Source organism: Chenopodium album, chromosome 4 (assembly GCF_948465745.1).
Source record: "Chenopodium album chromosome 4, dcCheAlbu1.1, whole genome shotgun sequence".
In the NCBI taxonomy this organism is placed as follows: domain Eukaryota; kingdom Viridiplantae; phylum Streptophyta; class Magnoliopsida; order Caryophyllales; family Amaranthaceae; genus Chenopodium; species Chenopodium album.
The window spans coordinates 60,320,814-60,336,296 of NC_137837.1; positions in this window are offsets into that span (position 1 = coordinate 60,320,814).

Consider the following 15,483-nt stretch of genomic DNA (forward strand, 5'->3'; position numbering starts at 1 on the left):
ACTTTTGGGCTACACAACGTCTTGACTATGCATCCCCTCTCTTTAGGCATTAACTCATAATGCCCTCTCTCAAAATTTGACTCAACCTCTAGGTCGAAATGTCTTTCCCAATGGTTGTAACGTAAGGGCAAAAAGGGTTAGGGGTAGGCTAAAATTTAAAATTTGGTGGTATCCCTAATAGAGAAGCAAAGAACGGGCCCTTTCTTGGAATCACAATCAATTAGTCACCAAACCAAAATAAACTAACTCCCCCAAGCTTATTCAAAGACATAACCACAATCATATATACAAAAAGCAGAAACGCTTCTCCCCTAAGCTTAAAGGAAGCATTGTCCTCAATTCTTGAAAAGGGGAAAAGAATCACATCAAAATATTTTTGATTTTTCTCATTTTCAACTTTTTTTTTCATTGTTTGTATTCAAAATTTTCAAAGCAAATTTCCATGCCTCTTTAACTTAGGACAACTTTTACAATAATGCATTTATTAAGTCCTCTCCTTTTTTACACTTAGGACGGCTTTTACAAATTTGCATTTATTAAGTCCTTCCCTTTTTGACACTTGGGACATCTTTTTCTATCAATCATTTGCCATTATTCACGAAATATTCACAAAACACAAGCTTGCTTACAAAAGGAACCAATATCCATACTAATAAACCACAAACTCCAAAAACATGACCATTTGCTTCACAAAAACCAAAAATGGAACAAAAAGAAATAAAAGGCTCAAAATTCTAAAGATGTGGCTTGAAAAGAAGGGAAAAGGCTCAAATGGTTAGCAAGAAGGCAAATGTAAACCCAAAGAACTAGAAGAAGAAAATTGAACCTAGAGGAATAAAAATTACCACCCTGAAAAGATGCCTTTGTCCTCCTTAGATGGTTCGGTCTCGTGTTTGAGAATTATGAGTCAAGATTCAAGATTAGGTCCGGTAGGAATCGTTTGAAGTTCGCATACGTTAAAAGAATGTGTGAATATGCTTGGCACTCTTAGGAAGTGGGAATTGACATATACGATTAGGGACAAGGAAAGTAGGGAGTCGCCAACAATTTTTTAAGGAACTTGTAAACCGTTCATGTATCATAAAAGGCAACCACGAGAAAGGGACAACGATAGGCAACAACGATTGACCCGTGAAGGTTACATCCCATTCATAATCATGAGATTACTAACTCCATATGGTTTGGAACCACGAAAGGAGGATCAGGGATGATGGTACGAAGTGAGTCATGGAGTCACATTCGCCTGTATTGGTCTCTACTCGATTCTTATAGTGAAAAGTGAATCCTGCGATCTCAAAGGCATACAAACAGAGATTCAATTTGCCCCAAACTATTATTAGGCTAAATTGGTTGAATATTAATGCAGCATATAATTCTAAAATATTTGTGATCACTTGAATTAAATAACAAGATTAAAAAGGAACCTAAACCGGTCGTCCAAATTATCTTACTACTCGTAATTTTCAATTACATATTCCCTTTAACATGCAATATGGTGATCAATAAATAATAATAGAATAAACATTAATATTGGAAGCGATTTAACAATAAATCCAACAATATAAAATCGTTCGAAAAATAATAGATATAAAAGGAACATAATTCTTACTTTGATTCTGTTTGCTTGCAACTATAAAATAATAAACAAGTTAGTAACTTCAAGGAAATAATAATAAAATGATAACTAAATTAAATTAAATTAAGTAGAGTTGATTTGGGGCCAAACCCTCAAACAGTTCTACCTTTCACGCCCTTGCTTAAGGACGCAACCACGAGTAAAGTATGGACTCCTTGGAGTCTTGAAGAAGGAATTTTGAAAGAAGAAGGGTAGGCTAGTGTTTAGGCTAAAGCATAGAGGAGAGAAAAACAAAGAATTAATTGATGCCCCGTACATCAGAAATTAGGGGGTATTTATAGAAAAAATGAGCTGAGGGAACACACGGAACCCTAAAAAGATAAAAACCCTAAAAAATTGCACCGCGACACGGTGGAGGGCACCGTGACAGGGTGCCAGGCACCGTAAGACGGGACAAGTTCCCGTGACATAGTTGACAGATATGTGACGCGGGAAATATTTAGGGCACGGGGAATAAAACGCGTGAAGGGTTTACGCAAAAAGGACACGAAACTGCCCCGTATCACATCAGGGGCACCGTGTCACGGGGAATCCCACCGTGAGACAGGGAACATTCCCGTGAAACGATGGACTTCTACTGTGACGCGGGATCATGTAGTCCATTTTTCCGTCTAAATTCATTTTTAACCCTGATTTCTTTTAGTATTTTTAAGTGCCGATTGATAATTTCGGGCCAATTCTGATTTATTATTATTAATTGGGCTAAAATAAATAAATAAATAAATAAATAAGTACATAAAATAAATAAAAGGTTTGGGACAAAATAAATAATAAAAAGGTTAGGGCTGAAATTAAAAAAGAACTATGCTTTGACTAAACATCAAGACCGGTCCATGGACTATCCAAAAATTGTATTTAATTAAATACAATTTTTTAAGAACTCTCGGGATTAAATACTGAACTCGACCAATAGTGGCAGTGAAAGGTTGTTCATCATCGGGTTTGGTTTTGGGGAGACATTTTTAGATGTCTACAGAAGCCCCCACTTTGACTGAGTTTGTAGAAACTTCAGCTTCGAAAACGATAGTCAAAGTAGTCGATAGGGACGGAGAATGATTTAAGACGTTCTGCTATCCCATATCACTCTGTATACGCGGATACCTGCAGAAAAATGTAATTAGTTCCACATAGAAAAGAGTAAAGGGATAGAATACGTATCTGAAACCAGTGTATCGGTGACAAATGAGTTTGGTAGTTTCCTATGCCTGAAGGAATCCACCGGATGACGTTTGTTGAAATGCATTCCATGCCTGAGGAAAGCCGACTGATGAATTTGGCAGCTTTCTAAGCCTGAAGAAACCTACCGGATGATACTCTCCATGCCTGAGGAAAGTCGACGTATGAATTTAGTGTCATTCTATGCTTGAAGAAATTCACCGATAATGCTTTCCATGCTTGAGGAAAGCCGACTTGGCGGTTTTCTATACTTGAAGAAAAATCCACCGATAACACTTTCCATGCTTGAGGAAAGCCGACTTGGCGGTTTTCGGCAGTTTTCTATACTTGAAGAAAAATCCACCGATAATGTTTTCCATGCCTGAGGAAAACCGACAACTGATATAATTGCTGAAATTTGCAAGTGCATGATGGTTCGATTGTCCCCGAACGTGGGCCGCAGATGATTTACCTTCAAGCCGACTATTCGACTATATTAGGCACTTAAAGTGTCGAAAATACAACCCTAATGCTTATTAGGGGTAAATCGGTAATTTTGACACCTTTTAAATACTAATTAAAAATTTTCCACGCAATTTCGGTAAGAAAATAACTGCCCAAAAGTTGCGGAGATATATTCAAACTAGTTAAAATTCCTGAAATATTCCAGGAACAAGTCGTGCAGGACAAGCTAGAGCACCATGCCACGTAGACATATGCCGTGACACGGGACTCCTCAGCGTGACGCGGTAAAAGCTCCCATGACACGGGACAGAAATTACCCCATTATGCTTGGGAATATTCGCTGACAAATTTGCACGTACACCGAGTCTTTTATTTCTGTGCCGTTGACCAGGTCTTTTACTCGTTACACTTGGGGTTTCACCGTGACACAACACGACTAACCGTGACACGACACGTGTTACCGTGTGTAGACACCCATTTGTGTCTCCCCAAAACCAAACCCAGTGATGAGTACCTTTCACGTCGAATCATAATCGAATGAAGTGAAAGTGTGGAAAGTTTAGTGTTGCGAATAGTTTTAATTTCTTTTCTCTTCTCTCTGTTTTTGAAAACCTATTTTAAGAAAACATCCAATCCAGTTATGTTGGTCCATGATATGGGTCCAATAATAGTGTAGTGGGATGGGGCTTGAAAAGAGCTTTCCAACGATATGTTATAAGCCCAATTCCGATGAATATTGAGGAAATTATGGCCAAATTACTAAACTGGGCCCGGTTTGAGCCTTATATTCGGCCCAATGATCTAGGGGAGGGCCTAATATGGATTTATTATTCCTAATGAAATTAGGAATGGTTTTAGTCTTCTAGATCCTTCTAGAAGGTTATTTTCATTCCTAATTCAATTAGCATTGATAAATTGAGTTTCGTTTACTTTTTAGAGTTTTAATTGGAATCAAAGAACATTTTTGAGGAAAATACGATTTTATCCTCCTATACTGCAATTTTTATCTGATTTTAAGAAAACGCGTAAATTTCTGAGTCAGCGCCAAACGCCAGTTGTGGTGCCTGACGCTACGCTTGGCGCCTGGATCTAGCCTTAGCGTCTGGTGCTAAGGTCAGCGTTTGGCGCTAACTTGGCTTTTTGCGTCAGAATTCTGTTTTTGATGTTTTATCTTTTTGGATGATTTTCTCTATAAATAGTCTTTTAAAAAATCCGTTTTGATTCACCAACTCTCATCAAGATTCTCATGATTACTCTCTCTCTCTCTTTTCTAAACTAGCCTTCTCTCAAATATAAAAAATTCCGCACTCATTAGATTTAGATACACCTAGCCATATTCGAAGTTGCCATCGCCCTAGACGTGAAAGGTTTAATTTCTGAGGGTTTGGTCCCAAATCTCTATTTCAATTATTTAATTTAATTGTTTGATTTATTATTTTCCTTGAAGTTACTAACGCGTGTATTTTGTTATTAGAAAGAGGTACGAGGCATCCAAGTAAGTACTTTAATTGTTTAATTGATATTATGATATAGAAATTATGTTAGGATGTTATATTGCTTCCTAGTCTCATGATAGGATGTTTTATTGCTTCCTAGTATCATGTTTAGGATAAAGAATAAGTTCCTTAAATCAAGTATAAAAGTATGATGCTTCCTATGTTCTTCTTAATATTTATGATTGTTAGTATCATGTTAGGGCTAAATATATGATTCTTATTGCTTAGTGACATGCTAGGGTTTGTTATTAATCTTGTTAGTATCGTGCCTACGATCTTGCTATTATTATTATGCTTTAACATGAACATGTTTATTTCTATGATTATAATTGTTATAATTTATGATGATTATTATTATTATATTTATGATTATTACCATGTTGCTTGATATAAATATTTATTGTTATTGCTTGATCACACCTTTTTATGCATGTTTAAAGGGAATTTGTACTTGTAATCACGCTTAATATGATAATTAATAATCTTATTTAGGGTTAATATGATTATAATTCAAGTGATCGCCAATAATAGTTTTATTTGTGCACTAATATTCAACCAACATAGATAAACAGGTTTAGGGTCAAACCTATTGATTGCATGTTAGTCAGAAAGCGCACATGAGTACGATCAGAACAAAGTAGAGGCCTATTATTAGGACAGGTTTAATCTCTTTTAGGTTGGATTTGTACCTTCATCCCCGAACTACCAGTCATGGTTCCAGACCTATTGGAGTTAACGATCTCTTGGATCGTTAAGGGGTGTAACCTTTACCTCGTGAATGATTTGCAAGTTTCTTTTTATCTTCTTCCCTTCTTTTTTTGTTAATTTTGTTGCTGTCATACCACCGTGTCACGGCTTTTGTCTCCGGCCGACGCAGCGTTGTACCGTGTCGCGGCGATGTTTCACGAGCCACGGCGTTTTCTACGAGTGTCCGAGCTTGCGTTGCTGCCATCTTTGTTCCGCTATGCTGCTGACGAGTGTTGCTGCTTTTGCCTGAGCTCCGCCACCATATCTGAATCACCGTGACACGGGGAAGCTTCACCGTGCCGTGGCTTTTGGCCACCGTGTCTTGGTGGTTGCTGCTGCATTGTTTTGGGTTTTCGAGCTCAAATTTCCACCAAATTCACTCCAAATTTTTTGTTACTTTCTTCATTTTTGATTTCTCACAAGGATCTATGTAAGTTTCCTTTACTTTGTCTCAAATTTTATTGTAAATTCCACATTTTCTTGAAACACTAAAAAAATCAAATTGGGGGTTTTTAATTTTGAGCTTCCATGTCAAAACTCTTGCTATGAATAGACTTGTATATGGATGTATGTGTGTTTATGAGAGATTTGAGACCAAGTTTGTGTGTTTTGGTGAGAAATTGAGCAAATCACCATTTTTGGTACTACTTGTGTGAAATGGTGTTCTTGTTGTTCTTTTGCACCTGAAATGATGATATATTGGTCGTAGATCTTGTAAATATGCCATGATGTGCCAATTTATCGTTCTTATGAAATTTTTAGACATGTTTTGTTTTGTGTATGTACTACATTGTCATGGAGAACATAGTATCATGAAATTAGGAGAACATAGTATTAGTTCGTCATGGAGAAACTAAATACTAGAAATAATTCCATTATTTTGCTAATTTTTAGCCTTGAGGTAAAAATTTTGCATATAATAGAAAATGCCACTTAAGGTAACTGTTAAGCTGCTTTTGAATAAACAACTAAATAACTTAGGAAAAGATGCTAAGCATTTAGATTTTTATTTTTGCAAAAGCATGCCTAGAAAACGGGATCGCAATCTTTCTACTCGTGGCAAGCGTCAGACTTTTCGGGAGGACACTCCCACAGTTCCTGAGGGGATGGACGAAAATGAAAATGCCCTAGAGACCGAGCCTCGCCCTTCTTTGAGTAGGGGCAGGTGGGTTCCACCTTCATGGTCGCTAGATGAGTTGGTTTTCTGTCGTGAGAACCACGCTTCTCACCGTCCACTTGCCGGCATAGTCGATGGCACGCTTTGCCATCATGGATCCGGAGCTGAAGATTTGGTTCCTCGACTATATGGAATTATCACGAGGGATCCTGTTACGAACGCCTTGTGGGAATCTGCTGGTTTAGTAGATTTTTATTCGGCGATCGTAGGGTTTCGCAGCCCCCGGGGTTGTGGCCCGACAATCGTTCGCACGTTGTTAGAGTATTTTTGGGATACTATCAACACTTTTCACTTTACTTGGGGGGAGATGACAGTGACCCCTCTGGATTTTAGCATGATCAGTGGTCTACGCTTCACCGATCGGGTCGTCCGGCAATTTTCTGACTTTAATTGGGGGGTGGCCGAGGTAGCAGATTTGTTAGGTCCGGTCGTTCAGCACATCAAGACTTAGCCGGTGCCTCGAGGTTGTCCTAGGAGTGGGCGATCACAGTTGGCTTCTGTTCAGGCCCGTGGCTTTAACATGGATGAGACATCACTTGAGCACCGAGTGCGGATCTTCATTTTTATTCTCATTTCCATGACTCTTTCTCCCGATAAGAGTTCACGGCGCTCGTTTGCTACCTTCCTTCTTTGGTCAGGATCAGTGAGATAGGATCCTTTAGTTGGCCCAGCCTTGGATATGCCGATCTTCTCTTGTCACTACGTCATGGCTGTAGGCAGCTGAATGACCAGGCCCTTGTCAGTGTCTACGGTTTATGGAGAGTCGTAGAGGTGACAATCTTTCCTCTTCTTGTTTTGTTTTAATCCGTTTGACTCATGTGCTTAAAGACTACTTTTCATTGCAGCTATGGTTCTATGAGTACTTTCCAGAATTGGCCCCTCGACAGCGTCGTGGAGCGATCTATGACTTCCCTGTCGGAACTAGCTTGCGTGATCGAGGCGAGTCACGAGTGGATGTTGTCCCTACGCTACGCGGGCTGCTACGCCGAGGCACCTCTTCTGTTGGTGTAATAATTGATTTTGTAGCCAGTTATTCTCTACCTTGACGTTATTTTTGGCGTTTCATTGCAACTTTTTGTGGTTTTCAGGTTGCTATTGCTATCCAGTATCGGCCTTGGGCTGGGATGACTAATCTTCCTGAGGCCTTGCAGCTTTCGTCGTATCGTACTGTTTTTGTTGGTACTGGATGCTTTGTTTGGTATCTTGGGGAGCGTGTTGTTCGTCAGCACAGTGATGATCGCTTTGTGGTGCCCTTGCCTCCGCCGGAGTCGATGCTGGATTCACGCTTGCTTAAGAAGTTGATAAACAGGGGAGAGCTCTACACTTTTCCTTGGCAGGAGCTTGTGCGTATGGTGGGCGATTATTCGCAAGACTTGCTTCCCTCTTTGGCTCCTCCACCCCGTCTTCCCGAGGTATAACTTCTTTTGAGAATTTTGTTGCTAGTCTCTGTTTAAACCGTCGAATAACCAGATTATTCGATCATATTTTCAGATGACTGTTCGCCGTGTGGGGAAGATTGAGATCCCGCCTCAATCCGTCCACTACCCGGGGCCGATCGGTATTACTAAGGATCATATTGCTGACGCGCTAAAGGGTTTCAGACAGGCGCAGGAGTCTTTGCCTGATGTATTTGAGCTGGTAAGCTTTTTGACACATTATTCATCCTTTTTAATACCGCTTGTTAATGATTTTTCTTTGTTTTGTTCTCAGCCTACTCACCCGGAGATGATGGGATTCATGAAGCTGGTTGATACTTTGAAGTACTACATCATCAAGCTTTGGCGTGGTGCGAGTTGTCGGGGCGGTTCTGGCGATGTTCTTGAGATATGTTTACTTCTTTTCGTTTTTACCATTTGTTCTATCTTGCACCATTGACATCTTTAGATTTTGTGTCTTTCAGGAGCGACGGAGGTCCCGCTTGCACTCGAGGCATAGAGGCTCGAACGAGGGGTAGCCTAGTCGTGGCAGACGATCTCCTGAAGTTCGTCGGCATTCTCAGTCTCGGCGGGAGCCTCATCTTTCTACGCCGTTTCAAGGGGCTCAGTGGCAGCAGCCTCAGTCTTCCCAGCCATTCCAGCACTTTCAGGGTCAGTGGGAGCGACATTCATCTTCACAGTCTTCACAGCCTGAGTTCAAGCCAGTCATCACTCTTGTGGATCAAGGTCTATACTCAGTTCCATTGTTTGGGGCACTTCCTCCACCGGTGCCTGGCTTGTTTTCAGTTCCAGTGTTTGGGACGATGTCTCCACCGACGCTTCCTACCTCTTGGAGTCAATCTACGCCGTTTGCCATTTGGATGGGTTCTGCTTTGAGTTTGACTGCTACTGGAGCTACAGGGACCAGTAGGGATACTACTCCTCGTACCCGGATGATGGCGGGACTCTTTGGCTCACCGCTCCCGTATTCACAGGCTGGAGATGACACTGATCCTCACTCTTCTAGTTCTACAGATTTTTGACTGAGGGTCTTTAATTGTACTTTGGTTGATGACACTTGACACTGCTTATGCATATGACTCACTTTGTACATTATTCAAAGTTTATGCATTTATTAGTGTGTATTAGTGTGTGGTTGAGACTCATTGTGTGTGATTGTGTATTTATTAATGACGCGAAAAAAAAAAGTAAATGGAGTGTACCGACCTTCCCTTACAGAAAAAAGAAATAATAAAAAAAAGGGACAAGTTTTACAACTCCTCCAAAATAAAAATAAAAATAAGCATGGAAATAGGACAAATTTTACAACTTCCCTAAAAGAAAAAAGAAAAAATAAAAAATAAAAAATAAAATAATAATAAATAATAAATATTAATATAAATATAAATATTAAAAAAATAAAAAATAAAAAAATAAAGTAATAATAATAAATAATAAAATAAAAATAAATGGAGAATTTTATTCGGAATGAAACTTTCGAAAAACAGAATTAAAAGATAAATGGTGAAGACAAAACAATAAAAATCCGGATAAAAATAGGAATAGGTAAAGGATAAAAAATGAAAACGCGTGGGCACCGTGACACGGCACCGTACACCGTGTCACGGCAAAGGCTGCCGTGTCGCGGCATAAATTCTCGTGACACGGTGGTTCCCGTGTCACGGTGCGGAGTATTCTGTAATGGTGTGGTTTGCGCGTACAGAAAGATAGATTTGAGTATTTTCAAGCGTTTTTGCTATAAAATAGGACCAGTATATTCGTGATATGCATAATTACGAAACATAAAATAATTAGAATTTCATATTTCAATAATAATGTCTTAGAATTTTGATAATACATTGCGCGACTGGTCGTATTCTTTGACCAATGCTGACAAAAGAGAGTTGGAATTATTTCATGTCAAAGGCTTACTAGCCTTGAGACATGTAGCGATTGAACATGATTTCTTTAGGGAAGCTTTAGATTATTGGAGTCCAGAAACACATTGTTTTAAATTTGATTACGATGAAATATGTCCCATGCCGGAGGAATTCTGTGCCATCTTTGGGTTTCCTGCCAGAAATCTCATTGCCATGCCCACCCTACGTGAGTATTATTACCAAGACTTTGAACGCCATCTGACAGATCCAGATTTAAATAAAATTGTGTGTGGTAATGAGGTAGACTTAGAAAAACTTGCAAATTTGTATTTCAATCGCCCTGTCTCTAAGTCTTATCATGTATACCGTAGAAGGGCTTATATTTTTTGCATGTTTAGCAAGCTTTTATTTGCAAACGGTAGGGTAAGACATGCTTGTTTAGCGCCTGTTCTTGAACATGTTGAATCAGGGAGATCTCCTATGCCTACGTGCCTTGGAGAAACGTTGCGCGGCCTTGACGAAGCAAAAGTTGACCGGAAAGCCGTCAGGAAGGGCTCTCTAGTACTGTTGCAGGTAAAAACACTCTTTGAGTAGCCCGCGTGACACAAAACAGGCACCGTGTCGCGATGCATGTATGCCATGACACGGTAGGTTTCTGCAAATTTTATTTTATTTTATTTTTAAATTCTTCGACTGCTTTTTTTATTTTTATTTTGCAGATTTGGTTGATGGAGCGTTTAGAACTTTTTGAAGCTCCTGACGATATTGAAAAATATGGTCCCAACGATCTAGTCCGCAAGAAGAAGAATTACTATGCGAAAATGTCATATGATGATTGGAAGAATTTCTTTGCAAAGAGAGAATTTTCCATTCGATGGGTGGTGCCTTGGTGGAGGCTTACTAGGATGGTTGGTACGAATGATACTCCGTATTGTCGCATTCCTAGTATCTCAAAGCTGACTTTTTATTGTCCTTCTCAATTGATGCGACCATATGGACTTGAACAAGTAGTTCCACGCGATGACGATAGTCCTCGTGAAGTATCGTTGCATGAAAGTAGCATTCACAAGTACGAGGCTTATTGGGTTGGAAGACCTTTGTGGACTGTTTCTGCAAGTAACCAAGCTCCTCCCCCCTTGTCTAGTGCATACAAGGCATGGTTGAATCCTAGAAATAGAAGGGATCGAATTCGATCACGCAACTTTGATGTGAAGGGCCGTCTTGGAAGTAAGAAAGCGCCTCCTAAAGATCGTCTAGGTTTGAGACCACAAGGAATAGAGTTTAAGACTCCTATAATGCCTAAAAAGAAGAATCATGTGAAAGGAAAGGGTAAGGAGAAAATGGTTTATAGACAGAAGCAATAAAAGAATTCTAAGAAAGGTGAAAGGGGTGAAAGTTAGACTAGGGGTGTGACGGTGCGGGCTACAAAAGACACATTAATGGTGAAGGCCGACCTAGTCGAAAAAGAGAAGGAGATTCCTAAAGTGAAGAGGATTAGATCAATATTGCTTTGCTTATATGATTTATAAATTTTATTTTTAATATAAGGCGCATGATGCCAATAATTGTAGTCACATTTACTTCAATAATAATAGCATATTTATTTTCGCCTTAAATAAAAATTACAATGATTTTATATATATATGTATATATATATACATATATATGTATATATATACATATATATGTATATATATATACATATATATGTATGTATATATATATACATATATATATACATATATATGTATATATATATACTCGAGTCAAGAAGTCGGACGCAATGGAAGAATAATAACAAATGTCGAACAAATATCAGAATTCGCAAAATCTGCGCTACAAAACAATTCACAAAGTCTGATTCCCTTTTTTTTGGAATTCCACCGTGCCACAGTGGAACTCCTCGTAGCGCGGCAGATTATTTTTTTTTTGTTGGGATTCCACCGTACAACGGTGGAAACTGCCGTGACACAGTGGATTCCCCGTAGCGCTGCAATTTTTATTTTATTTTATTTTATTTTTATTGGAATTCCACCGTGGCACGGTGGGAGCTGCCGTTTGACGGTGTAAGCTGACGTGTCGCTTTAGCTCCATTTTGCAGTTTTGTGTGTTACTTGATCGACGGAGGAAGGATTTTATTTTTTAAAGTGGCCGGGCCCCCTTGAGGGGTTGCCTACCTATCCTTAAAAGGAATCAGGCCAAACTTAGCTTTATCGGGTCATGAACCCATGCAACTAGGCATAAAATTTCTTGAGTGGATACAAGTTGGTTAAATTATGGAAACCGTTACAATCCATATCTACCAATTGTGCCGCTCCGCAAGAAAAAATGGATTTAACAATGTACGAACCTGGCCAATTTGGTCTAAATTTTCCTCTTGGATCCAACACATATTTGCGAAGTGCCTTAAGCACCAAGTCACCTTCCTTGATGTTCCTAGTCTTGACTTTTTTTATTGAAATTTTGTGCCATACGCTGTTGGTAGGTTTGGACATTATGCAAAGCTTCCAAGCGTTTTTCGTCAAGTAAGACTAGTTCATCATATCTTGCTCTAATCCAGTCGACTTCTTCTAGTTGGCTTTCCAACGCGACCCGGAGAGAAGGGATTTCGAGCTCTATTGGTTGTAAAGCTTCAACTCCATAGACCAAAGAGAAAGAGGTAGCCCCTGTTGATGTACGAGCAGAGGTTCGATAACCCCAAAGGGAAAAATGTAACTTACTTGGCCAATCTTTGTAATTTTCCGTCATCTTTTCGATGATAGTTTTCACATTTTTGTTGGTTGATTCGACCGCACCATTTGTTTGTGGTCTGTAGGGTGATGATCTGTGATGCTTGATATTGTAGACACCCATTTGTGTCTCCCCAAAACCAAACCCAGTGATGAGTACTTTTCACGTTGAATCATAATCGAATGAAGTAAAAGTGTGGAAAGTTTAGTGTTGCGGATAGTTTTAATTTCTTTTCTTTTCTCTCTGTTTTTAAAAACTTATTTTAAGAAAACAGCCAATCCAGTTTGGTTGGTCCATGATATGGGTCCAATAGTAGTGTAGTTTGATGGGGCTTGACAAGAGCTTTCCAACGATATATTATAAGCCCAATTCCGATGAATATTGAGGAAGTTATGGCCATTTTACTAAACTGGGCTCGGCTTGAGCCTTATATGCGGCCCAATGATCTAGAGGAGGGCCTAATATGGATTCATCATTCCTAATGCAATTAGGAATGGTTTTAGTTTTCTAGATTCTTCTAGAAGGTTCTTTTCATTCCTAATTCAATTAGCATTGATAAATTGACTTTTGTTGACTTTTAAGAGTTTTAATTAAAATCAAAGAACATTTTTGAGGAAAAGATACGATTTTATCCTCCTGTACGACAAAATTTATCTGATTTTAGAAAACGCGTATGTAGGGAATAATTTCAAGCCTTTAAAATCCCACTAGCTTGAACCCCACTGTGATCATACACTAAAGTACGGTGGCGTCCAAAAGGGAAGAAGATAGAGCAAAAGAGTCGCCAACAAGTTTTTAAGGAACTTGTAAACCATTCACGAGGTGAAGGTTACACCCCTTAACGATCCAAGAGATCGTCAACTCCATAAGGTCATGAACCAAATAAGGGTTCGGGGATGATGGTACAAATCCAACCTAAAAGAGATTGAACCTGCCCTAATAATAGGCCTCTACTTTATTCTGCTCGTATTCATGTGCGCTTTTTGATCAACATACAATCAATAGGATTAACCCTAAACCTGTTTAATCTATGTTGGTTGAATTTAATGCACAAATAAATTATTATTGGCGATCACTTGAAATTATAATCACAATTAACCTAACAAGATTATTAATTATCTTATTAAGCGTGATTGCAAATACCAATTCCCTTTAACATGCAATAAAGGTGATCAAGCAATAAATAAATCAATCATCAAGCAACATAATAAATAATCAACATCATCATGAATAATAATTATAAAAGAAAATAATCATTATCAAAACAATAATAATCATAAATAAAATAATGATTATAACAATTATAATCATGTTCATGTTCATGTTAATATTAAAGCATAATAATAATAGCAAGATCCTAGGCATGATACTAACAAGATTAATAACAAACCCTAGCATGTCACTAAGCAATAAAAATCAAATCTTTAACCCTAACATGACACTAACAATCATAAATATTAGGAAGAAAATAAAAGGCATCATAGCAATCATATTTGATATTAAAATTAACCTAGACATGATACTAGGAATCAAAATAACAATATAAGCATGATATCTACATCATAAATCAATAAAACCAATTAAATTACTTACTTTGATGCCTCGTACCTCTTTCTAATTACAAAATACACACGTTAGTAACTTCAAGGAAAAATAATAATCAAAGTAATTAAATTAAATAATTGAAAGAGAGATTTGGGACCAAACCCTCAGAAATAAAACCTTTCACGTCTAGGGCGAAGGCAACTTCGAATATGGCTAGGTGTTTCTAGATCTTGTGAATGCGGAATTTTGTATTAAAAAGCAAAGAAGAAAGAATGCATGAATGTTATTGAAAATTGATGAATGATAATTGTAGATGAATGAATATGGACCATCCGTCAATAAAAACGGAGTTTTTGATACGATATTTATAGAGAAAATCATCCTAAAAAGATAATTTATCAAAACAGAGTCTGAAGACCACAAAAACACCTTGGCGCCAGCCCTGGCTCATTGGCGCCAGGACCAGTGGCTAGCGCCAGGCGCCAATGCTGGCGTCTGGCGCCAATCCTGATTCCAGGCGCCAAGGCCTGGGGTTGGACGCCAAACCGGCTTTCAACGCGTTTTCGAAAATCTGATAAACTTCCCGTACTAGAAGATAAAATAATATATTTCAGTCGAAAATGCTATTTGATCTCATTAAAACTCTGAAGAATCCTAATTGAATTAAGAATGATAAGACCTTCTAGAATGTTCTAGAAGACCAAAACCATTCCTAATTACATTAGGAATGATAAATCATACTAGGCCCTCCCCTAGATCATTGGGCCGTACATAAAGCTCAAACCAGGCCCAGTTTAGTAAATTGGCCATAACTTCCTCAATATTCATCGGAATTGGGCTTATAATATATCTTTGGAAAGGTCTTTGCAAACCCCATCCAACTACACCACTATTGGACCCATATTATGGACCAACCAAACCGGATTGGATGTTTTCTTAAAAATAAAGTTTTCAAAAACAGGAAGAAGAGAAAAAGAAATAAAACTTTCCGCAACACTAGACCTTTCCACACTTTCGTTTCATTCGATTATGATTCGACGTGAAAGGCACTCTTCACTGGGTTTGGTTTTGGGGAGACACAAATGGGTGTCTACAGAAGCCCCCACTTTGACTGAGTTTGGAGAAACGCAAGTTTCGAAAACAAAAGTCAAAGTATCGATAGGGACGGAGAATGATTCAGAACGTTTTGCGATCCTAAATCAATCTTGTAACGCTGATACCTGCAAAACTAGCATTA